Here is a 25,391-nt window from a genome sequence, read left to right as displayed (position 1 = left end):
AGAATTTCAACCTGAACATCAGCAAAAAACACAAGCCTCCGGTTAAAGACACCTCTGGTTTTAATGGAGGACTCACACAGCATGTAGATATTTATTATGAGACAAATCAATGCAATAACCCAAACTATTGTACATCAACCACTACCTGATCAAGTCCTACAGTGTGTCCATTGAAAAAGACGTAATAACATTATCCTGAGGGATAAAGCCATACAGGATAGGGCCTTGTTTTAAATGAAGGCATCAGAGGAGTGGGGGGAGGGTTGCAGCACCCTGGTCCTCCATCCCAGCATCCCTGTGTATCACTTTAATGTTCATATAATGACATCCCCTCCAAGTTTGTGTCATGGGCCATCAACAATCATAATTGTAAAGTGATTCATTGACTGATGTTGTCAACAGTGCTACTGTCAAGAGAAACTGATACCAGAGAAAGAGAATAGGGCCGTCTAATGAATATATCAATAACCAGTGACAGGTGAAGGAGTACTCCTGACGAAATTTCACATAAGCTTTAACACCTCTTCTGGATGCCTTCATTTGTTTTACTACAGAACGTTCTGCCAGAGCGAGGAAAGAAATGACACAATTAACAGCAAGAGTTGTGTTATAAATGCATTTTTTTAATGTTAAGGCTTTTCCAATGAAAAGCATTTGTAGACTTGAAAAAGAAAGTTTGATTTTAGATTCTAAATTGCACAGTTTAGAAACTGTTCATCTGTTTTATTCTGCCTGTTGTCTTAGTAACTGTTTATTTGATGTCACCGTGGTCAGACCTGCATATACAGTAGATATGATACCAGCAGACTGGTGTGTCAGGAAGGTTAGTTTACTTCAACATTTGCTCATATCAGGGACCGTTTTGTTGTCTTTCGCCCTGTGTGAGTGTTTGTGTTTGTCTTTGTGTCTGCGTATAATCACCTACACACTTCACAGGGGAACACTAGTGATACATCACCCAAATGAGGTCCAGTCGGGGCCATGATCCATCACCCAGTGTCTAGTCTAACAGCGAAGGTAATGAGAAAGGAACCTATGCAACATTGATGGGGCCTGGCCGCCGACAACTCATGGACAGTGGTATTGATGGCTGACTGAAGGAGTGACCATCACTATTAATGGCTGTGTTGGCTTATGAAACGGACAAAGGAATGACGTGGATGCACATTATGTTCGACTGTGGGAAGGCTTTAACATTCAAAACTCACTGTAATGATTAGTGTCTCCATATACGTGTGTGTGTCCACATGTGCGGGTATATGACTGTGTGTCCACACACACTCATCTCCTGCGTACACCTGTCATCCTCAGCCAGTCTGGGGAACAAAAACCTGGCCGAAATGCAATTAAAGGGGCACTGCGGTGCTCCATTGTCACATCACGCTGGGGCTACCTCTCTCTGCCTGCCGCATTAATAGGGTTTCAATTGCCAGCGCCTGCTTCTTAATGGCTGATTTATTTCATTTTAATACCCTTGTCATGAGGTAAGGCCTCGGCTGTGGGTCGCATAATAGGGGGCCATTTTCCTCTCTTTCTCCAGCGGGAATGCTTGGCTCTAAAGATCTCCATTTGATATGTGGGCCACAACCCTTTTGACTGAGGCGGTGGGGGTGAATGAGGTTGGGGGATGGGATGGTTGAATATAAGAACTGCTGTACATAGTCATTCATAGCCGCTAACTTATTAAAGATTACTTACCTGCAGTTGAATGGGTTGGTATTAATAATGTTGGTCAACGTTGCACTTGAATGTAATTATAAAGAGAGAGGGGACAGTATCACAAAGCAGGCTACTATAGCTTTAGTTAAAATGAGGAAACATAAATTATTTGGGACATAACATAGATCATGTGTGTGCAGTTATATTTGCTGTGTCTTTGTCTTCATCTCTCTCTGTTTTGAATTGGAGGACAATGGCAACCCTGCTCCCAAGAGAAACTCAATTGACTGGAACCTCTGTCATTTAACACACTATTAATTGACTAATGTGCATCACATCGCTCTGCAGCATAGGTAGATGAGGACCACGGGGCCTTATCAGAGTGGATTATGGGAAATTAGCTGAAGCGGCGACAAAACAGGCACGCTCCTGTGTTTTCTCAGCATCACAGGAGCACACAATCAGCTGTGGCAGAGCGGATGTTGCAGTTTGAGATTATTTGCACAAAGGCGATTATTCTAATCACTTAATTCCGGCATTATGAGACATCTGCTCTGTTAAGCTTTATATTTCCATTTCCCCAGACAACTGTGTGCAGACGAGACTTCATCAATATCATTACTCACTACATTGTTTTACTCAAACAACGCCTGTATGATTAATGAATAGGCAAAAGACAGTGTACAGCCATAATACTCTCAAATCAATTACTCATGCTAAGGAGGCCTGTGTTGCAGATCAGCCATAATGTAGTTAATCATACACTTTCAATGGGATGCATGAAGTCAGTCATTCAGCGTGTGGGTGTGATAATCAACACTAATGTATTAAGTGTTTACAATGTGCATGTGAGGGGAGGCGTTAATGCGTATGCTACAATGCATACGTATGAGCATGCTCTGCAGAACATGCAGTTTTTTTGTTGAACGTGTCCATGTAATTGCATTATGTACATTACATGTCGCTTTTCTTGGATATCACACAATAAATGAGGAAGACAAATGCACATGCTCTACATCATCCTCCCCAGCACATGCTGTTTACAGTACGTAGCACCCAACTGTGAGCTGCTATGGTGGATGTTTCCATTAGCATAAGAGGCTTTGAATCTGAATGTCTCTGTTGGCATGATCATCAAAGGACAGTCGTGGTGATAAAGTAATCCCAAAAGTTCAGTTAATTACAACATAAAGAAAGACCAGTTTATGATGCCCAGATATGTTGCACACACACTGACGTTGCCACACATCCTTACAAATAACCAACGTTCAAAACATCAATAAAATCACTATTTCAATTATGCTCCTCGAGGTGTCAAATGAAGTATATCCTGATCATGGAGCCGGGATCCATCCATCTGGGCTTGCTCTTCATTCTGGCCTAACAGCTCTAATTAGCTTTCTGTCTATAGACCAATCATTCATTCATCAATCGATTGATTTCCCTGTCTTCATTACTACCAGGCTGACATTGTGTCACTGAGTTGAAAGCAAAGATGGCCAATCCTGTGCAAAAGGTTAAACGCGTTAAGCTTGGCAACTAGCAGCAGGCAAGCCAATGTCTGGGACGGGTTTATAAATGAATGTGTCATGTGCTGCTTTTTTTTTAAATCAGTGGACAGCCATTTAATAATTACATACAGCTGAGGAAATATGGCGATAAAGACACACGAGCACGCTTGGTTTACTGAGCTGTTACCAAAATCAATTGAAGTAGCTCCTTTGTTTCTACTAAAGCAACTAACATTTCTAACTATAGCTATCCACGTGATTTACATCGTAAGATGCTGTCAAAATTTCCAGTTTAATTTAATATATAAAATGAACAACTCAACCAATGGCTTTGCAAAAACGGTTTAAGAACCAAGAGGCAACTGTACCGCCTTTCTAAAAAGGGTAAAACCCAGTGTCGACTGGGCGGTGGCCATGTTTATTCATGTTTCCGCAATTCCACTACTATTTCCGATAATCGTACTTTTTCAGACGCGGTATCGTGCGACGCCGGTCACGGTTCAAAGCGGAGATTACCTTGGTTTTATCTAGCAGAAGCGGGTAAACTTTTCTACAGTATCAACCTTTGCACTGAGCCTGCTGCGCCTGTCAACGGGAAAATAAACAGATGTTCATTTTTTGTTTATAGCTGCTCTGAATGATGGATTACAGCGCACAGATAGCGGTAATTATCGGAAAACCATTAACATTCCGACACTATCCATACCCTTACACACAGTCTGTATAGTACTTTGGACATGGGATTTAAGATGTACAGTACACAAGGAACATATGTAGAGGAGAATAAACGCTTGCTTAAATCCACTCGCCTTGCCCTTAGGTTATCTTTACCCTATATTTATATTTATCCTCATTTTCCCTGATTCCTTATGTCTTGCTTTTTTCTCCACACCAAGGTGTATGGGTTTACAGTAATGCAGAGTGTATGGGAATGGCAATGGCATGCATTGTCCCTGTTTGACAGCGTCTCAATAGATAATCTCCGAGTGTCTTGGATTTCGTTCAATCTATTAACCATAATGGCATATATTTAGTGCTTTCTAACTTTGCCTTGGGCTTCTGTCACCCTAACACTGCGCTGAAAGTGGCAGCATGTTAAAAGCAACGGAATAGCACGCTATCTGGTTGTTTATGAGAACTGAAAAGCATTTTGTTTACATTGGAGGAGAGACAATTTATTTGTAAGTCGCAGCAATAGAAGCATTAAAGCTTTCAGTCTTGTGCATGTAGGCGTATTTCGGTTGAAACTGATAAACCCTAATAAACCCGGCTGACAGGAGAAGCTCGAATTCAAGGTGTTATTGTATTTCTGCAATGAACGTGAACAAAAACAGCTGGTTTCACACAGTGGAATGAAAAGCCGCAGTCTGCATGCGGTTCACTCCACGCTTGAGGATTTCATGTACATCCAGGGATATAGTGGAGAGCGATCACACGAAATGCACCCAAGATCAGCTACTATCCCACAGAAATGCACACACGCACACACTCTCAGGCACACACAGGAGGCTTACTAACATCTGATCTCAGTACAGCTTACATGGTAGTATCAAACCGGTGTGGGTTACAGTGTATGTAGAAAAGCTTTTAAGAAGAAGAAAAGGCATTATATGCTACATTGATTTGGTGTGATGTTACACCTGTGAGATATTTGCTATTAGCCAACATGTTCTGACCACCAGTTCGTGTCAAGTCCACAGATACAGTATATACAAGCCTGTCAAACCTGAATGGTATGACATTGACATCTATATTTCATTTTCTTACCCTCGTTGAAATAGCTGATTAGCTCATTCTACATTTAGAAGAAACCTGTAAAGAGTGGGTTATATGCTTTTTGAAACGCTGGCAAAAATTCAATTCAGGTGCTAACTGAACCTAAAAATGGTGTTCACAGATAATAGTATAAACTATTTGATACTGGCAGCTTCAGTCCATAAATTGAATTAGTGTTAATCCAGCACCAATACATTTTTATGAGTAAAAAGAAAAGAAAAATGGGACCATATTATATTGTGGTCATGAGGTTAATTATAATTCTGTTCATAATAATGAAATATATAATGAATACAGTACAATGAAAAGTGTTACAGAAGTTTTAAACAACCTAAAGATTAACATTTATATTGACTAAAACTAGACTAAAGATTAAATAAGTGAAGTGTTTCTGAATGTCTTTGTCAGCAGACAGTTTTGCTTCAAAAACCTGCATTAGCTGAACGCTGGAACGACTTCTATCATCACTCCCATCTCTGTTTAACACCACATCGCAGCATCTGTATATGTCTGTGTTATATCCAATGAATCTCTGTCCATCTGTCCATCAGTGCTGCACTCACCATTTTTCTAAACAAATCATTTTAAGGGGTGGAACAAAGGTGCAACTGCTTGTTCAAATAACAGATAAAAAAAACTGAGAAAATACTGTGATTTCCATGAACGTGATCTTCGTGAGACATGTTTCATACAGAGAGGGGTTTAAAAAGCAGAAATACTCAGTGACAGAGTACTGGAGCAGCTTTGGAAACATCAGAAAGGGATTAAAGCATGAGTCAAGTTTTATGTAGGATCATTTCATTACATTTACATAAAGTTAAATGACTCTATTATACCTTCACTGTTTGTTTCATTAATCTTTGTTTACAGGAACAAACTGTATAAGTTACAGTATGGCAGCAGGAGACAACAGTCTTGCCTTCAGTTGCGCTGGTTATGGGTGGACAAGGAAATGAACCATCAAGATTTGCTCTAATCTTTCCTTTCCATCACGTCAAGTCCAAAATAACAATACGAACATGATGGCAAGAGTACATTTTCTGATAGCCTTGCCAGTTGGAGGTTAACTTGATAGGGGGACATCTTACACCCTGTGAATCCCTTTACATCACTGTGACTGCATGTAGCGTCGAAAAATAAAAACATCAGGCTTCTTTCTTTCTTCTGCTCATTTCTGCCCTCTCCAGTTATGCTAACAGCGATGGTGTTGCATGATTAGTGGCAACTCTTTACAGTAGAGACATTTGCTAATCAACCCATAGAGTTATGCTGCAGATCTGGGAGCAATTACGTCCACACACACATACACACACACACACACACACACACACACAGAGCCCATATTTACAACGCACACACACACTCACATACACCTATACACAGACCCAAACATACTTTCACACACACGTACACACACAGTTAGGAACACATCAATTACCAGGGCCAGCATTTTACATTTAATCTTCTTATTGGATCCTTGTTAATGTTAACCACTTCCTTCCCCTGCAGTTTATTTTGCTTTGTGCATGTGGCCTCTGCTCCCAGCGAGTGTTCTTGGACCAGACCATCCATAACCCGCACAGACAGACACACAGAGCAGCTGGCTTTCCACAAAGCGCCGTAGCATTTTAGCTGGAAACTAAAGTGACGCATCTAATTTAAGGACCATGGCGCGCATTCATTTCTACTTTTCACCTTAAAAACTTCGCATGCTGCAGCTCACCCTCTTCAACGCGCTCTTACGTAATGGCGCAGTGATCTGAAATAAACGTCCGCCAAACATGATACTCATGTTTTTGTTTGTGATGCCACACCTGACCACAGTCTCCCTGTTGCTGTCGCCGCTGTTTGTTGCAGCGAGGGTGATGATGTTATCATGTAAAAGTGACCAGGCTGCGTTTCCCAGAAGTACCTTTGCTAAGATCACTTCTTTCCACTGTGAGTCAGACGGGAGAAATGATCTGTGAGATGAGAAGCCCGCGTTAATGGTTACCAAGAGGTTTGATGTTGTTTGTGTCGACCTCAAGGAACTGTTAGGAACTCAGTGCTGCATCAAAAAGGCAGTGTGACACTAAAGTTTAGGAGAAACTCCCACCTCGTTCATCTGTTTTCATTTCCGCTAATACTAGTCCTGCACATGCTGTTGCTGGTGGCCCTTTTTGCATAAACATGTTTTTCTCCTCACTGACATTGTCCAAGTAAAGCAGCGTTAACTGGTCCTTCAGAGGTTGTTCTGAGCAGAATCAACATTACTGGCATCAACGGCCAGAACTGATTCTGAGCAGAAAACCTGCTGGCCAACCCAGCAGGATGAATGTTTGGTGTAAATATACTGTCTATATATACATTATATATATAACACAGCAACTTCTCGCACAGTAAATCGGTGGTGACTCAGTTTCCAGAACAGATGGATATTCTAAACTTAACTATGTAGGTACTTCACAAAAGTTCCCACCACTTATCAAAACCCCTCCTTGTAGCCCATGGTGCAACATTTTCCCTCTCTAATTACGTAATCAATGGCCTTTTAAAGGTACAAGCGAATCACCATCATGGCGAGCCGCTGACCCTCTCTGCGAACCTTTGAGGCTTAGAAAAACGAGATTTGTACCAATCAGGGAGAGCTGACGCTTGACTTGGAGCCGCGGACAGAGAGTCAGGACCCCTAATTAGGACTCCTAACCCCATACTGACAGACAGATTTGTTTTTGCCTTGCCCAGTGTTTGGCCAAGATCTGCTGGGACCCGCAGATCAGCAGATATGCGTCGAGAACTACCAGCATCCCGCGATTGGCGTTCATTAACTGACTTGTTCAAACAAAACACAATCAAACCCCAAAAGCTGCCTCGGTGCACAATCCAAATAATAGAAATAATAGGTCTTTTCCTCCTCTCTTTACCCTGCAAAAACCCAGGGATATGCACTCATACTGCAGGAATTATCAGCTGTAGTTCTGCTAAAAATACATTCAGACGAAGAGAAACGAAGAATCGCACTCACTTTGAAGCCAAATGAATGTTCACTCTGTTGCTTTGTAAACTTTGTTATATTAATGACAATTGCACAAGGACAATATATAACATTAGGAGGCATAGAATAATAATTGATCTGGTGCTTTGCATTTCAGACATGGAGGGGCTTGTTGGGTAAAGAGTGAATCCAGGCCATCAGTGCTTCCTATTAGGCATCTCTGGTATTTTCCAAACAGCTGCCTTTGATTATTCGCAGCAGGGGCTGCCACAATACCGCCATGAGATAGCATCAGCTGCCTCCAATGGCGCAGCCAGGGACAGGCTACAAGGACAGGATGCAGATGCAAACACACACACGCACTTACACACACTGAGTCAGAGGGGTGCGCACACAGACACACACACATCCATGCCAAGTAAAGACAAAGGCCAAGTGGCGTGGAGGAGGAGGAGGAGGAGGAGGAGGAGGAGGAGGAGGAGGGATGGCCTGCAGTGGCTCTTCAGGGCTTCCTGTCTTTTTTTCAGTCCCTGGAGGCCAAAGATACTTCCCATGGCTGGTCACGCTCATCCAGACCATTTCACATAGAATCCAAACCTTATTTGATGTCAGACGTAACCCCAAACCAGCCAGGCCCGCTCCCCCTCCCTGGCAACTGTTTTTATTAAACAACTGAGCGATGCTTTTACGGAAAGTGCTCTTATTTGCACAGTCAACCCTCTATTTTGCAGACATGAAAACTTAATAATTTCAGATTTCAACATTATTATCAATTACTGCATTTTTAATACATTAAGCCATGATAGTCTTTTAAGAGGACACAGATGTCTCCGTGGGTTGCCTTCCATAAAGTCTAATCAGATTAGCGATAGATTAAGGTGAGTTCGAAATAATGGTAATTGTGACTCATTGCTTTTGCTTCAGATATCCACCTTAATGTCAGGATAAACAACAATATTTAGGAAACTGATAATCAATGGCAGCATTAGATTATGGCTTACAATCTCCATAATAACTCCAAATTGTGTTCTAGTCTGATTAAAATGCCAAGGTGAGGTATTGTACCACCATCTGTTGAATGAGGCTAAATTGAAAATAGACTTTTGGGGAGGGAGGAGTGAGGGAGGGGGGGTGTCGGCGTGTGGGGGCCGCTGTTGATGTCGACGTGGTGCTCATAGCCTTTTCCATTTCGGATCAAACAGAGATGAAACTTCCCCCTGCTGTTCGCCTTTACAGCAGGTGCTTCATGGTGTGTGCCGCTCTAAACTCAACCCCTTTTACCCACTGACATTTAGCAGACACACACATTTTGATCCCCCGCTGCCACGCTGCCAAATATTGAAAGGCAACGAGGAACATAAAGAGCACGTATTTACTTAGCGCTCGGCAATGACACTGCACAGGGGGTAGAGGGAGAGGCAGAGTGAGGTTAGGAGAGAGAAAAGTCAGCGGGGATGTATCGGTATCCATAGAAACCTCAATCAAAGTGGATTTGTGACCCCACCTTGTAGTCATTGGTGCCTTTCAGAACACAGTTGAGAGGGAAAGCACTTGGGTAGCACTCAACATGCCAATGCAAGAGCCATTTGGCAAATAATCAGTTCGTTATTGGTCTTAAATAGTGCCTAATTAAAAAGCTGACCCCGGCCGAGCACCCTCTTCCTACACCTAACCTAAACAGGAAAAATCTGTTTAATTGCAGCTGCAAAAAAAAAAAAAAAAAAAAGGAGCAGATCTTTTTTATTTGTACTTGGGGGGCGGGGGAGGGAGGGAGGTTGGGGTGGTGAGAGGTAATTGACCCTCTGTGAAACAAACGAATCCTCTGGGGAAGCTGCCTCAGATGGATGTTTAAATGCAAACAGTAGTCGGTCCACTCGCAGGAGAGGGCCAGAACCACACAGCCCCTCGGTCCCTGCTGAGATCCTATAAAATCAAATCAAAGAATCTGACATTTTCACTAACCAGAGGCCCTGGTGCTGGTTCCGCTACAATAACATATGGACAAACGGGACAAATTGGAATGAAAGTTGTAAATGAAGCTCACGTTAAAATGCCTGAGATCAGAGAGAGGGAGGGCAAGCGAGGGAGAGAGAGAGAGAGAGAGAGAGAGAGCTGAGGAAAGAGGAAAGAGAGAGAGAGAGAAGATTAGTGGTTAGGTGAAAATGTTTATTTTCACACTTCAAAGTTCCCAGCTCAGTGTGTGTGTGTGTTTAAGATCAACAGACCTTGTGATGAACAACCTGTTCCATGCTGGAAATACATTCTGTGAAACACAACAGTCCTCTGTAGAAACCTTGCAAAGCACTGACTGGGGAGTATTGAATTACAGCTCTACTATACTGTGCAGCAGCAAGAGAAACACACTTTCACTCCCCTTTCAGGAGATGTCACTTTCATGTGCGTGTCTCAACCTCGGCACACAGACACAAATCGAGCCTTTTTTTTATCTCTCGCAAACCTGCTGAATCAGTCGTGCAACGTGCTGAACCGCACCTCCACATCATGACTGGTTACCCCAGTTTGCTGTGTGTGCAGCGGCTGCACGGCACAGTCAACGGCAACCACTTAAGAAATGATTTGTGTTACCGTTTTAGCGAGATGCACGCTCGCTTTTTGCACTTGAGTTTTGATATTTAGCTCGTCCCTAAAGGTGGTGTTCAAAGGACAACAGTGCAATGTTACAGTTTGAGCCGCTTCAATGGGGAGGATGTGAATCATGCATTTCTACATGACTGCTTTTCAGGAACTGCTGTTTTCTGGGGGCTTTTTTGGAGTCCTTTGAAACCCCAAAATGACCAAAATGTAATCATTTTCTCAGCCGACTGAAGGCCTTGTCATCCTTGCACAGAATGATTTTCAGTGAAATTATAGAAGGGTCAAACACGTCAGAGAACGTAAAATTTAAGGTTTTTGCTCACAAGGAAAGTACATGCGCACAGGTTATAGTTTGACCAAATTAAAAAAAGAACAGCTCCCTCATATCTGTGTTTCACTGCATTCTGATTAATGTATTAACTTTTTATTCATGACTACATTTGGGCATGCTCTCTCAATTTTGTTTAAATAGCATTATTCTTAGCTGATGGTGCACATAATGTGAGCTGGAGAAAAGGTTATGGGAGACATGCATAAAAATAAATACACAATAATATGTCTATTGTCGCTCTCTGATCCTCTTGCATTTCACTTCTAATCAGTCTTTGGATCTAATTTCCTATTTGTCCTCAGCCCATCAGAGACCTGGCCTCTGGTGGCCTCTGACACATGATTGAAGCCTCAGTGGTCTGAGCCACCCAGGCTCCCTGTGCGTCAAAGCCCTCAGTTGAAGCACCAAGAGATGGCAGTATTTCACAGAATATGTGGCAGCGAGCGGGGAGGTGGGGGATTATCAGGAGCCGCTGCAGCACTGGTTTACAGCTTCTCCTGTTTGAATTGGAAAAAAAAGGTCTTATGAGAACTTGTAAGGGAATATCTGAGGAGCATATTGTCATCCCATTCTTTGTTACATCTCTATATGTCTCGATTTGATATTTACACGTCCCTGCTGGATTGAATACCGCTACTGGCCCTCAGTTCCAGTGTGTGTTTAAAAGATGAAAGAGTGAGTTGTAATGTTGACGAAGTAATATGCTGCATCAAGAGTCAATTTATTTGTTAAAACAGATGGAGTCATTTCCTGTGTGCGAGGTTCACTGGCAGACATTGGTGCAAGTACAGCTGTCAGTCTTGCTTTCATCAGAGATGACAAATTATTTCATAAAATGTAGGTTATAGTACATTGCAAAAAAACAGAAAATAATGCAAAACAATATCTTATAAACAAACAATATCTATCTGTAATTAATTCTTATTTCAAAATGTAAAATTAGCCAAAACAAAGCACCTTCCTGATGCATGGCATTAACAGTGATGCGATTTGATTTCAGATTCACGCTCTCTGCTTACAAGTCGATATCATCCAGCCTGGCGACACACTTATTTGTGCCCTTGAATGAGATGTTTGTGAACCGTGTATTGAGAGGCAGCTGCTCGAATGTTCAGGGAGGAAATCAAATCTAAATAAACAAGTTGCACCAAATGTTTCATCAGCTGTCACGATGCGAAAGGAGGGTCACACAATGAGGATGGAAGCGTCCTCCTCTCTGTCGCCCTGCGTGCTTCTGGAAAGCCTGCCAAAGTTTTTTGAGTGTAACATGTTCATGGAGTCAATATGTGAAAAAAAAAAAAAAAAAAGACGGAGCTCTGGATAGTCAGCTCCTGGCTAGTTTATTGACTGTTCATTCTTTACATCTTTGCATAAATTCTCTGTATTCTGAAGCAGAAATGGAAAATTTGTTTACTTATTTTATTGTTTACGGAATACATTCACAGCACACACAACATTTTAATTGAAATCTTTCGTGTTTGTGAATGAATGTGTGTGTGCCACTATGCAGATGTACAGTGCTGCATGTCTGCGTGCACACGGCCACATAAAAGCATCCACCAAATGGCATATGTTATGATGTGCGTGAGTTCCTCTTTTTGTTTCCTTGTGTCCTGTGCATATCTGCGTATCTTCACATGCGTGCCCCGGTGTGTGTGCGTGCATGCGTGTGTTACAGTGTGTGGAGGGTAGAAGTCAGGCCTAGGCCTTTGTAATGAGCAGCCTGGGTTCTTTCTGGTTCAGCTGCTCCGCTCCCTTATTTCACGCTGCGCTGCTCTCCAACTCCAGTGGCCCAGTGACTACAGTCCTGCGTCTCTCCCCTCCTCTCCTCCTCTCTCTCTCTCTCTCTTCAACCTTTTCTCCTCTTCTTTTCCTCACCATATTCAGCCCTCTTTGACTTCTCTTTTCTCCTATTTGTTTATCTCCTTCCCCCTTTTCGCTCTCTGTCGTATCTCTCTCGGTGCTGTTGCACCTAAAACTCTCAAATGGGCAGAGAGTGGGAGAGAGAGGTAAAGGAGCATGCATGATTGGTCACTACTGCGCCATACCATTCATTCCAGTCAGCGGAGGGAACTGCCCTCGACCACTCCACCTCACCTCCTCCCTTTCCTCCACAGACACCACTACCACCACTTCTACAGGCCTCTGTGGAGCAAAGGGGGCCTGAGCTGCTGCAACAGAGGGTGATTTTAACAGGACGTTTCTGCACTCAGACACACACTTCACATGTGCACACACAGAAACTGTATTACCAATCCCCCCTTCCATCCCCCTCCCTCTGCTCTATCTCCTTCAAAAGCCACTATTTCCGGAACTAAGGCCAGATAAATATATTTTTTTTATCTTCCTCTCTCTCTTACATGTACTATTTCAATTGGTTCTTTTCATTTATATGACCTTGAGTATAAAGTCACTCAGACATACTGTATTAGTAAAGGTATGGGAAAGAATGAGAAGGCTGAGTCCTCTCTATCCATCCAGTGCATTTGCCCACTGAAGCTTAGAGTGCAGATGCAGTCGGTAAAGTGGTGCTGCCTCACTATAGTCCTGCACACACACACACACACACAAACACACACACACACACACACACACACATTCAATGAATGCATTGAAAAGATGAAGGCATGAACAAATATGGAGTATTATTAGAATAGTAATAAAAGAAGGGGGAAATGCGACTACGCCTTGACTTATTTTCCTTCTTTTGATGAGGGGGAAGAAAAGATGTTCCACAAAGGGTCCAATAAAAGCAGGCTTCCCCGAGTGGAGGCAGAGCGACATGTTTTTGAACTCCGGGGGAAAGAAGGCTTCCAGGCCACTCTTTTGAATGGGTGGGAATCTGTCAGGTACTGAGGTAAAGGTGTGCTGTGGAATTTAAAGCTTCGTGAGTGACATTTTGAGGGCAACTTCTAACAACTGTTTTTTTCCTTTTTTTTTTTTTTTTTTTTTTTATTGGCCAAGGCTGATGAATATGTTAAGATTTTTATCAGTTGCGGTTGACAGTTGTCTTGTAAAATCTGGCAAGTTGACAGTTGTTTCTCGGTGACGGTGAGTTCATAAAAGGCAGCTTTTTTCAATTCTAAGTGGAGTTTTACTGTCACGGTTAAAATATACAATGCTTTTATTACTGTAATTGTTGTACTTACATTCATACTTACTTAGAAATTTAAAAGCAAAACCAATGACAAACAATTTTAATATGATAATATGTCAAAATGTAGTTTTAACTTTAAAATAGGAACAGATATAGAAAGGTTAACTATTTTATTGAACACAAATCATTTTAACATTAAGACTCTGCTTTATTAGCAAGTCCACAGGCACTGTTCTTGAATATTAATTTGACTGGACTACAATGCAGGCAGTAAAGTTAATATTGTCACACCTGTGGTTACAGATATTGTGTTGCAGCCTGATGAAATAAGGCAAGTATGAAAGCATGTTTTAAGAGTGTTTGTGCAAATGTGTCATGAGATCACAAATGTTAATGCATTTAATTCAAACATCACTGAGGCTGGGTGCATTTTGACAGTATTTCCAGTGTAATATAATAGTATCAGTGATAATTTCACATTACTGTAAGTATGGTTTTAGTCAGTGCTCATTTTGCAGTATCAGGTGTCAAATGTCAGATGTCTTATTTGGGTGCAGAACTCTTCACACTTTGCTCCCTGTGACAGCGATCCTTGGAGAATGAATCAATTTACACCACACTATGGATATTAAAGCAGGTGATAAATATAATCGTCTCTGGCGATCACCTTCCAAAGTAGCCGTGTAACTGTTTTCAGCGGCGTGAAATCCTTTATCAAGCCGTCGCTGGTTGACAGAAACAATTATCCAGAGAGGGAGGTAAATGAATAAAATTAGCACTTGGAGCCCGGTTGCACATTTGTGCCTGTGGCTATCACCATGCGACGACTTCCCAAACTCTTATCATGAGCCCGGCACCAGAGCGGCATGAGCTTTGTATCACACAGTAACCCCCACCCATTTTACAATACCACTCCAAAACACACACACATTTAGCCTCACACTCCATGCCTGGTTTAATCACACAGTCGAGCTCGGGTAGTGGCTGTATAGTTCATAATGGACTGCTGTGGCGGATTCCAAACCAAAATACTCTGCTCCCAGTATGTGTGCGTGTGTGTGTGTGTGCCTGGCATATGAGTGTGCTCAACAGGCTTTAAGCACAGAGGAACCTCGGTTCACATACTTGACATACATTTTTATTGCAACAGGAAACACTTAGGCCAAATGCTCCCATGTTCAGAGGTGACTTGCGGTTTTGAAAGTGGGCATTCCTTTCCAATCTCTGCCTGGGAGCCGAGAGAGAGAGAGAGACAGAGAGAGAGAGAGAGAGGGAGAGACTATTAAATGAGGTCATAATTGTTTCCTCCCTCCCTCCCACCCCCCATCTTCACCCCCACCTCCTTCACCGGTCCCCTGCATAGTATTTCCTGTTAGGACGGCAACCAGACAGCCTTTATTTACCCTGTGCTCATTTCCCTAAATTAATACCCCTCGCCCACATCTATGGCATGGGATCTTGTGTTGTGAACCTAATAAAAGTTTGGTAAACACTCTGCAATTTGTTCCACTGGCAACAACTGAGCCTGGAGTGTTGGGCGAGGTGGTGTGAGCAAGGGTCTTGTTTTCCAGTGCTGTAGTTATCAGCAGGGAGTGTGTACAACAAATACACACTTCATCCAAGAACGATGACACACTTCACAGACTGGTCAAGGGCCACGAAACTACTCAGCAGTGCTCCATGTTTTATGGACGGGAAATATTTTGCGCAAACTGAAAAAATGAACAAAATGTTATAAGCTTGGCTCTTTTTTGTCATTTTGTGGCACAGACAGCAAACTCTTTTGATGAGATTATGTGCCCGGCGCTGCCATATGTAAGGATTTCTGATGATATCTGCTGCGGTTTCCATGGGATAAAGCTTCAGTGTTTAGTGGTGAGATGGAAACATATCATTGCACAGTTAAACATGGAGAGTTAGGTTGTATCTGTGGTGGTTTCTAGAACTCCCCAAGACTCCTGCTGGTTTCTGGGAACCCATTTTCAAACCCACTAAAATGACCGTAATAGAAGTATAAGCACTCAGAAAGCACGTCTCTGCCCAGACAATCCTTAAAATTTGTTATTTTTAATAACAGATAATATTTGAAAAAATTCAGTCTGCATCTGGATCCTGATCTACGTCAAATTACATATTGGGGCAGACAATCTTGTGACACTTGTTTTTTTTTTTTCTTTTTCTTTTTCATGTCCAAAAAATGATGTCCGGTATCTCAAATTTTAAGGAAATCCTTTAAAAAACATTTCCTGGATCTGAATTTGCACCGAGGATCTAATCATTTGGACCACAGTGACACCAAATTTCATTGTAATCTGAGTAGATATCCCACTATTACTGTTCCAAACCAATGAAGATTAACAAGTGGGTCCTACAACCTCACCTCCTTGTTTTGGGCTCATAAATTGAGCAGCTGTGTACTTTCTTAGTGTTATTTTTCTATGAATGTCGGGACAACTCATCTTGTGTTACTTGTCAGTTCAAATTGTGCTAATTACAACACATGCCTCAGTGATATTACTTGCTACTTGTGTGTTGTCTCCACTCAAATGTGTTGAAAGTGCGACATCGTTTTTCAAGAGCGTGCCACTGGTTATCTTCTTAACTCCTCAGAAATCTAATTTCTCTCTGGGCAAGCATTTAAATGCCTAATGACTGATAAGTGCAGCTTGGACTGTGTGTGTGTGTGGTTCCTCCTTCAGCTGGATGGAGATAAGAAACTTTGCTGAGCATTTTTTTCTCCTCCCTTTCTCTTTTCCGTGGAGGGGAGGGCAGCGATAACTCCCCAGCTCTTCATTCGCTGCTTATTTGGCATCATTATGTGTAATCGGCCTAATAGAATATGTCAGGGGTAATACGCAGAGGTTTGGCACGATGAAGCTGCTTTCTGCCTTTTGTCGAGGTAGCCGTTGCAGAATGACATCCATCGCAGATGAATCTTTGGAGTAAATAGAGGGTTTCATGTTGCAAAATGAGAGTATTGATGCCATCCTACATGCCCTGTAGCCAGAACTGAGAAAAGAGGAATGGTGAGAGGAAGAGAAAGAGAAAGAGCGACAGAGAGAAAGGAGTTGGGATAAGCGGTATAGGATATCCAGGAAAATACTATTGCTATGGCTAAGCCAGGAATAATGACTTTATTGAATTTGACTGTGGTGCATTACGCTCTTGCATTCTTGAATGATTGACTTCTCTCTTTTAATGTTTTCTTTTCTCCCTCTTATTTTCTCTTCCCCTCTAAGACATTCATCTTTGGACACAGAGACATAAAAATAATGTTTCTCAGAGGCGATCAGCAATTGACCTTGGGGTTTTTTTTTTGTTTTTTTGTTTTTTTTTCCGCTATGCTTCAGTTCCAACAGAAATTGTACTCCACTAATTGTGTATAAAAATGTACTTTGAACTCAGTGGGGAACTTTAACTTGATTTTTGCCCACAACTGATGCCCCGGCACTCTTTATGTGTCAGTGTTTTGAATATACACTTTTTATTCAGTTGTTTCATGTCCCTGACACAAGTACAGTAGCTCATCAAAACTCAGCTCTCTTGCCATCTCCAAAGGCGATGCCTCTGCTTGAATAGTTTAAAGAGAAAGTGCACTATATTCAATTTACGATGCCCCTTTTTTTTGTTGATTGAAATTATATACGCGTACACACGCGCTCTCACAAACTCCACTGTCCACGCTCCATCACTGGCGCACACACACTTCCCACACACTCGTGCATTAAAGCACAATATAAGCCACACACTCGCTCAGTCCCCTGACACACACACATTCACTCACACCCAGGCAGAGTCCCTAAACCGTGACATCCAGGACCGTGCTATAATTACAAGGCAGATGAACACATGGCGACAAAGCGGTCTCGGGAGGGGAGCGGAGCAGAGCGGAGCGACAGAGGTAATGATCTCTAGAACAAAGAGGCAGACCTGGGAGAACAGGTTCAAGAGTCAGCCACAGGGCCACACGACACCACAGGCGTGACCTTGGAGAACTTTCTGGAACACTCCAGACTCTCTCTCCAGCTCTCTCAGTTGTGCGTCTGTTAGTGCGCGTCTATGTGTGCTTGGTTGTGTGTGTGAGCGTGTTGCGTTCAAAGGCAGACGTGTCCTCGGGGGAGGAAAACCCTAGAAATTGGTTATTGTATCACTGAGGCTATTTACCTATTTTGGGGATTAACATATTTAATTCCCCTTCTTAATCCCGTTGGAGTTAATGCCCTCGCATTTCCAATTATCTGACTAAGTGTAACGCAGAGGGAGTCAGGGCTTCCTCTCTTGCCTGTAACTGGGTTTAGCATGCAGGTCGCAGAGCTGTAGCTACAGTGTGTGGTGTTTTCAAAGACAACTTGTTTACGCAATGGTTTAATTGACTTACCAGACTGACTAACTTTGTGTTTCGACATTTTTTTTGCAATGAGAACTTCATTCAACCTAGTGAAAATGAGGCACAGTTAAGGACTAAAGAATAAATTCTTATTTTTCATGTTTCCCCTGCATATACAATATGAGACACCTAGAGTATATGGACTTTGGTTGCTGCTGTGATCCGGAGTGCGGTCTGATTTTGCTGATGCTTCGGGCCTTTATGTCTCAAACAGAAACAGCTCTACAAACCTGAACAATCCTGGCCTTCCAGGTCATCTTCATCACATTGTTCTAGGTAAATTAACAGCAACAGCAGCTCTGAAGATCAAATTTACAGAACTAATGGGGACGCTCGATCATTTATTCCCTCCCTGTATGAATATCCAGCACAAAAACAAATCAAGGGTTTCATGGCAAAATGCGGTAAACTGAAGTGAGTTACAAATTGTTGCCGACAGAAGAGAAACGATGGAACGCTTTTGAAGTTCTTCCTTTTCTCGAGACGTTAGCTCACTGAAGAATTAGACGAGGACAGAGATTTAATTGAACGAATGTGAAGTCATTTCTTTCCATTTTAACTGCAGACAATTGTCGTCAAATATCAAGAAAACATCTTCCCCTCACGGTCATCCAGCAGTGTTTTCGCCTTTTGCCTCAAAATGAAGTTTCAATCAGATCCACCTGGTGAGGCTGGTTCCCAAAGCCGGGCTGAGTCACACACTAACACAGAGTCACCAGCTCTCTTTCCACAACACACATGAAAAAATATTAGCATCTTCATGGACGTGCACAGCCAAAACACAGGCGCACACACGCGACAGACGGTACATCTGCACATGCAGACGCACACGCTGCCTCTGAGGATGCAGTCACATGGGTCAGTCTGTTCAGTGTCAGTTCCCAGACTGGCGAGGAACAGAGGAAGCATGGCTTTTAGCTGCTTTAAAAGCCTGTGACTCTCTGTCTGTCTGCATTTCTGTCAATCTGATCGACTTTTCTCTCATAGTAGACATTCATTTGCAAAGATTCCTCATAAATCATAGCTTACAACTCAGAAGAAAATTATATGGCATGCAATATAGGACTTTAGCCCACAACAAAGCATGCAAGCATGAGGGATATGTGTGTATAGGAGCTTGTTGTGCGTTCTGTTCCTGAACGCATATAATTGCACTTGAACCAGCACTGCCCTCCAAATTCAACTTGTTCACCTCATCTTAAAAGGAGCAGGCGATGCATCAAGCGCTTCCTAAATGTACAGTATGTGCCCCTTTTTATGCGTCACAGCTGCTGCTGATGAGCGCATTCTTCATTAATCCTATAATTACGCAAAGGCTGCACAGAGCAAGGTCGAACCTTTAAGATGTTTGTTTTTTTTTTACGCTCTCACACATTCACTGTAATTACCGTGTGCCAGTTCCCGCATGCCGAGTGAACACGGACAGCATGTGCATCTGTCAAGTCCGATTAAAGTCCCCAAGTTCTGCATCATCTAGGATCCATTTTGTTTAAAACATCCCAAGCGAACAAATGAAATGTCAAGCATGATCCAAAACATGCTCATGCTGTTTTCAAGGGATTTTTTTTTTTTTACATCTGCAAATCTTGAAAGAGAGGGAAATTCGGAGGCCCTTTGTCTCAGCCAATATCAAAAGGCCATTCAGTGCCATAGCCATTACCCATAAGCCCTCTATTGTGGAAGAAGACGCTCGTGTCACAAGACTCCAGACGACTGGCACATCTACAGAACCACGATCCTGCTAACGAACCATTGATGAATGCATCGGATTCATAGATGTAACATAAATCGCCGTGACATACCAACTCATGGCATGTTGGCGTGATTCTCGCTTGAGTGCGTGTGTGAGTGAGTGAGCTGTTACTGTGTAGTATGCTATCACAAAACTACAGGAAGTTATGTTGTGAGTTGACAAAACAGCTCATCAAATCTCAAATTCACTTCTACCGACTGTCAAAATGTCTCTGCCTTTGGCAATAAAACTGTACATATCCAACCTATGACTAACACTGTGGCTTCCAGAGTGTAAAACACACTCTATTATTACCACTGCTATTGTGCATTTCATTAAAAATTACACAAGGTCACGTCGGGTTTTCTAAACAGACATACAGGTTCACCATCATCACCTACATTCAAGCAGCAGGAGAACCGGATCTGTGCTCTTGGCTGTTGAATGGTGATAATCATCTGAGCTCTACCTTTACGGTGTATGGGAAAGGTCAGGAACATCATGCATTGTAATGCGCTGCATTATGTAAGAGAGCAGTTTGAGGCAAATGGTACACAGGCTAGTAAGCCATGGAAAGATCATAAAAGAAGAGGTCAGGGCATTGGCTGACGGCAGTAATTGATTTATTGAATGCAAAAAATAAAATAATGTTAAAACTGCCTTCGCCTGTGCTTAAAATAGCTTTTGGAAAATAGTTAATGCAAGAGAGAATAATGATTTGCGGACTTTTGCTTGTCCCTCTAAAACATTAAGTTTAATACAATTATGCCTAAATATATGGACACCAATTTTCTCATTAAGTAAATAACATTTCCTTAAATTCCCAAAGCATTTAAATGTACCATTTTAAAGTCCAACAGCTGTCTCATGTTCTAACAACTCTTGATTCTTTCAGTCCAAAAGAAGACAGTGAGCCACTTTATGTACAAGAGGACACACAGCCAAATTACCGTGGACAAATTCTCCTGCCTCCCCTCTACATAAAGATCTCTTTATCTGCCCTCTGGAGTGACAAGGCCAATCCAGCATCTCTCCTCTCCATCAGCACTTGTTGTACTACTTCAACTCATTCCTGAAAAAGAAAAGCCCCAGTCTTTCATTCGACAAGTCTGGGTCTTCCTCCTCCTCCTCCTCCTCCTCCTGCCTGTCCTTCTCTGCTCCGCTCCCCCTTCCCATACTCCATTCGGTGGTGACAATCCGGTCATTATACCATCTTCGCCCTGTCTGCAAACCCCCCCTGCCTCACCCCACACTTCTCCGCTGCCCTCCGTCCTTTCCTATCACCCCTCCCCTTTCGCTGAGCTACCATGAGCTATATTACTTTGACCCCAGCCCATCAATCTGCTTCAATTGGATAATGATCTGTAATCACGTTCTTTCAGGGGAGTCTATAAAACGAGCCGGGGCCTCAGCACCCCTCCTGAGAGGGCTCCTTCTGTTCCCTCACCCCCCCGTGCACATTTGATCCAGGCCTTCTCCTTTCAGCTTTCAGGCCCCCACTAAATACCCTCGCACATGGGCAGCCACTGCAGCCGGCGGTGGGCCTTGTAAAGAGAGCGGAGGAGGGTGGAAGGGGGATTGATGGCTCCGCTGTTGATTTTTCATGGCCCCCGCTCTCCAATGGAAAGGGGCTAAGAGGGACAAGGTGGAGCCCAGCAGGAGGGAGCGGGGACACAGGAGGAGGAGAAGGAAGGAGAAGGGGTGTTTAAAACCAGGCTCCTACCAAGACTGGGGCCCCCGCACATTAAAGCTGACCCTCCATTAGGTCGTTTTGTACGACAGGCTTGTAATCGATAGAGCCTTATAAGCGAACAGGAGGAGCAGCGAGGGGTGGGGCTAGTCGTCGTTGGGGTGAGTGTGGGGGCAGTCGGCGTCATGGGTGTCAAGGAAAGAGTAGGAGGAGAGGGATAAAGAGAGAGATTAGGATAAGGTTGATGGACAGGGAGAAAGGGGCAATGAATGAATAAGTAAGTGAATGAAGTGGAATGGAAGGCAAATTAAGCCATGAGCTTCGTCCGCTCCCACCCTGTGTTGGGCTGTTTCTTCTGCTAAATTGGGTTTCAAGATAAATACAATGAAAAAAAAAAAATCTGAAAATCAAAATCAGGCTTGCTGATAAAAATCAGCAGAAAAAAAAACAGCAGCTAATAACAACCTAGTACCAAATTTCACTTTCTATTTTTTCCCCGACTTTCCTCTTCAGTTTGTTTGGAGAGGGAAATGACTTAATGTGTGTTACTGTATGAGATCTTAAGTGGTGTTATCACATGTGGAGATAAGATCTGAAGGGGGAGAGCGAACACAAGGGGCTGTTTTCACAGCATATTGCACATTTCCAAGTCAAAACTGACCCGGTGCGCCACCTCACTTAACAGTTATCAATTGTTCTGTGGGGCTCTCATTGTGTCCGGTGACGGGGCACGCTGCGTCCCCCTCCGTGTAAAACACACGTGCACATTTGGAGCACAGTTCAGGAGGCGAGTGGAGCAGCTTGACCGCAATTTAAAACGCCATCAGTTCAGTAGGGGCTTTTGTCTAATCTCTTCTGCGCTCTTGAATATACATAAAAAGGCTGAAGAGTTTTTGGGGCCATACAATAAATTGATGAATGAGCATTTTCTCTCTCTCTCTCTCTTTTCCTCAGTCTCTCAAGCTCTGTCTCGCTCTATGAAGTGAGGGGCCCGTCTTGTATATCATTATTCCTTCCACCCATTCTTTTGCTAGTTTAGGGCTCTTACATGTGGAGCATATGCCTATTGAAAGGGTGGCACCATGCAAGGCAGGCACAGATGGAGTCACCCTCCCCGTCAATGGGCGGACAATGGAAAATGGAAATCAAAGTTAAAGGGGTGCATCCAGCCCCATTTAGCCCACACAAAAGGTGCTTGTAGGAGGCAGGGCATGTGGGACGATGGGAGGGGAGGGTTGGGAGCGACGGGCTGGAGGAACACGTCCCAGGCCACAAGAGTCCATCCTCAGCTGGCCTCTCCATCACCGAGGTGATAGAGACATGCTGACACCGTGCTAGACACCCCGGCCTTGTTACTTTTAACTCCCTGTCCCACCGCTTGATGAACTGCGCCGAGCGATAATTGAATTCTTGTATTTGTCTTTAATGCCCGGCCTTAAAGCGCAGTTTCTCACCTAAAATTGCGTCTGACACGTTACAACGTTAAATAAAAATGCAACAAAAATTGGCTCAGCCGGCCTCTCGCTGTTTCCTTAAGGACAGAGAAATGCTGACGTGGTGCTACAGAGGCAGGGATGGATTTAGCACAACATGAATGCATATAAACCTTTACATCTCCAGCAAATGGTTACTTTGGTGGATTCAAAGGAGAGGACAGAGAGGTACAGTTTCAGAATCCCATTTTATGTCTTAACAGCAGCTGCATAAATCCATTTAATGTCAGAATAGGTGCATAATGATGTTTTACTGAAAGCTAATCATATTACATGTCATTCATAATTATGCACAAATATTATCCCTCTGCCAAAATAACCAACTAACTAAGGATAGGATTTCCTTAGTTTTTCAGTTGAATGTGTTGAAAACATGATCGTGTTTCTGATTTATGTAACTCTCATAGCACTCATGCAGACGTCCCTGTTTGTTTATCTTCAAGTATCATACACGATATCCATGACGACCTAACAGTAAATAAAACTAGAGTTAATAGAGGAAGCAAAATAAACCAGGGGAGGAAGTGGGGCGCTGTCCATCCTGTTGTTGTGGTGGATGCTTACTTTGAACGCAGCTCTGATGTGACCTATAAAACAGTATGTGTTGTTTTAAGAGACAGTGATTTCACTCTCATTAAGGATGACTGCAGTCTACCGTACACAAGTGCACGACACCTCTGCGTTGCACCGTGTCCTCTCCTGGCATGGCTGCTCATTTTCCATACAAGGAGCAGGTGAATCTCCTTCACCAATGTTATTTTATTATTTGATCAAATGAGTTCATATAAGTTATCTGTATTTAATTTTTTCTGCTCGAATTGCACTTTATGATGCATGGATGCAATACTGATTTATTCTCATATTAATCTTCAGCTGGAAGATTTCTTTTAATTTCTTTGATATCTTAATAGTGTATAGAAATCATCAATTCACATTCTGCCAGCAAATATTTTGGTGTAGTTTCACTGTTTGTTGATGAACCTCTTCAATTATTGTGTCAAAATGACAATAAGCCTTCATTTGATCTTTGTGTGTCCTGCAGTGCTGCTGACAGTGGGGTGTTGGCGTCTGTGGAAGCTGAGAGATGGCAGGCCATAATGAACCTTGGTCTGACCTTTCACCTCCTACCCCCGACAACATCACCAGCTGAGGGCTGCCACAGAGGGTCTGCTTGTGTGGTATGGTACACACACACACACACACACACACACACACACACAAGCTGCTGTCCCCCACTCTGTAATGTCGAAGCAGAATGCTTTATCACTTCTGATTATTAACAAACACAAAATGTTGCAGCAAAAGATGACACATTTCAGATAAATGAACACCTCACTCTATCTTTCCTCGGGTGTCAATCCAAAATACTGGAGCAGATTTGATCACAGCTTTGCCCAGCTTCTTACGGTTTTGTCAGTATTTGTGTGTTGGCTGGTTTTAGTATTCAGGGTATGACAGTTTTTCCAGCTAGAAAGAATTCACCTCAGACGCCCTTCTGTTTTCTGTCTGCAGTGTGGTGTATGTGCCCGTCCAGGGGGCACGACATGGTTGCTGATGCGTAATACCCTCTGACATAATTGTGCTGTCAATCCACAGTATCTCTAATGCATGAATAACTCATGACTTCAAGTATGATGTCTGCTGTCTATGCCTCAAATGAGATTTTTGTTTCCGCTGAATGTGTCTTTTGTATCTGTATTTTATCTCATTTGAAGCTGAATATATCCATATCAATAAAACCAGAACATTGACTCTGGTCAAACCCCTACAGGAATATTATATTCTGCTGTAAATAAAACGGCAAATGTGTACATGCTGGATGCAAATTGCAGTCTGACAAGTCTATGACCACTGAAAAATATGAATAGTTGAATCACGTTTTACATATAGGTTACAGTAAAATGATATTTTTTAGATGTGCATGGCGAAGTCAATTATCCGTATTTACACAAGTCAATATTCCCATGCAGTTTAGAAAATCCTTTTTGGTCATCATTAATTTAGCAGAATTCACTAAATATAAGAGATTTCATGATTGTGACAATTGAAAATTAAGGATTCGTCTCTACAGTTTAGTGCAAAATATCCACAGAATTCAAAATGATATTGCGCATTTAACAATAATCTATTAAATATACAGAGTAGG

This window comes from Chaetodon auriga, chromosome 21 (genome assembly GCF_051107435.1).
Source record: "Chaetodon auriga isolate fChaAug3 chromosome 21, fChaAug3.hap1, whole genome shotgun sequence".
NCBI classification, from domain to species: domain Eukaryota; kingdom Metazoa; phylum Chordata; class Actinopteri; order Chaetodontiformes; family Chaetodontidae; genus Chaetodon; species Chaetodon auriga.
Note: the sequence above shows the minus strand (reverse complement) of the source record.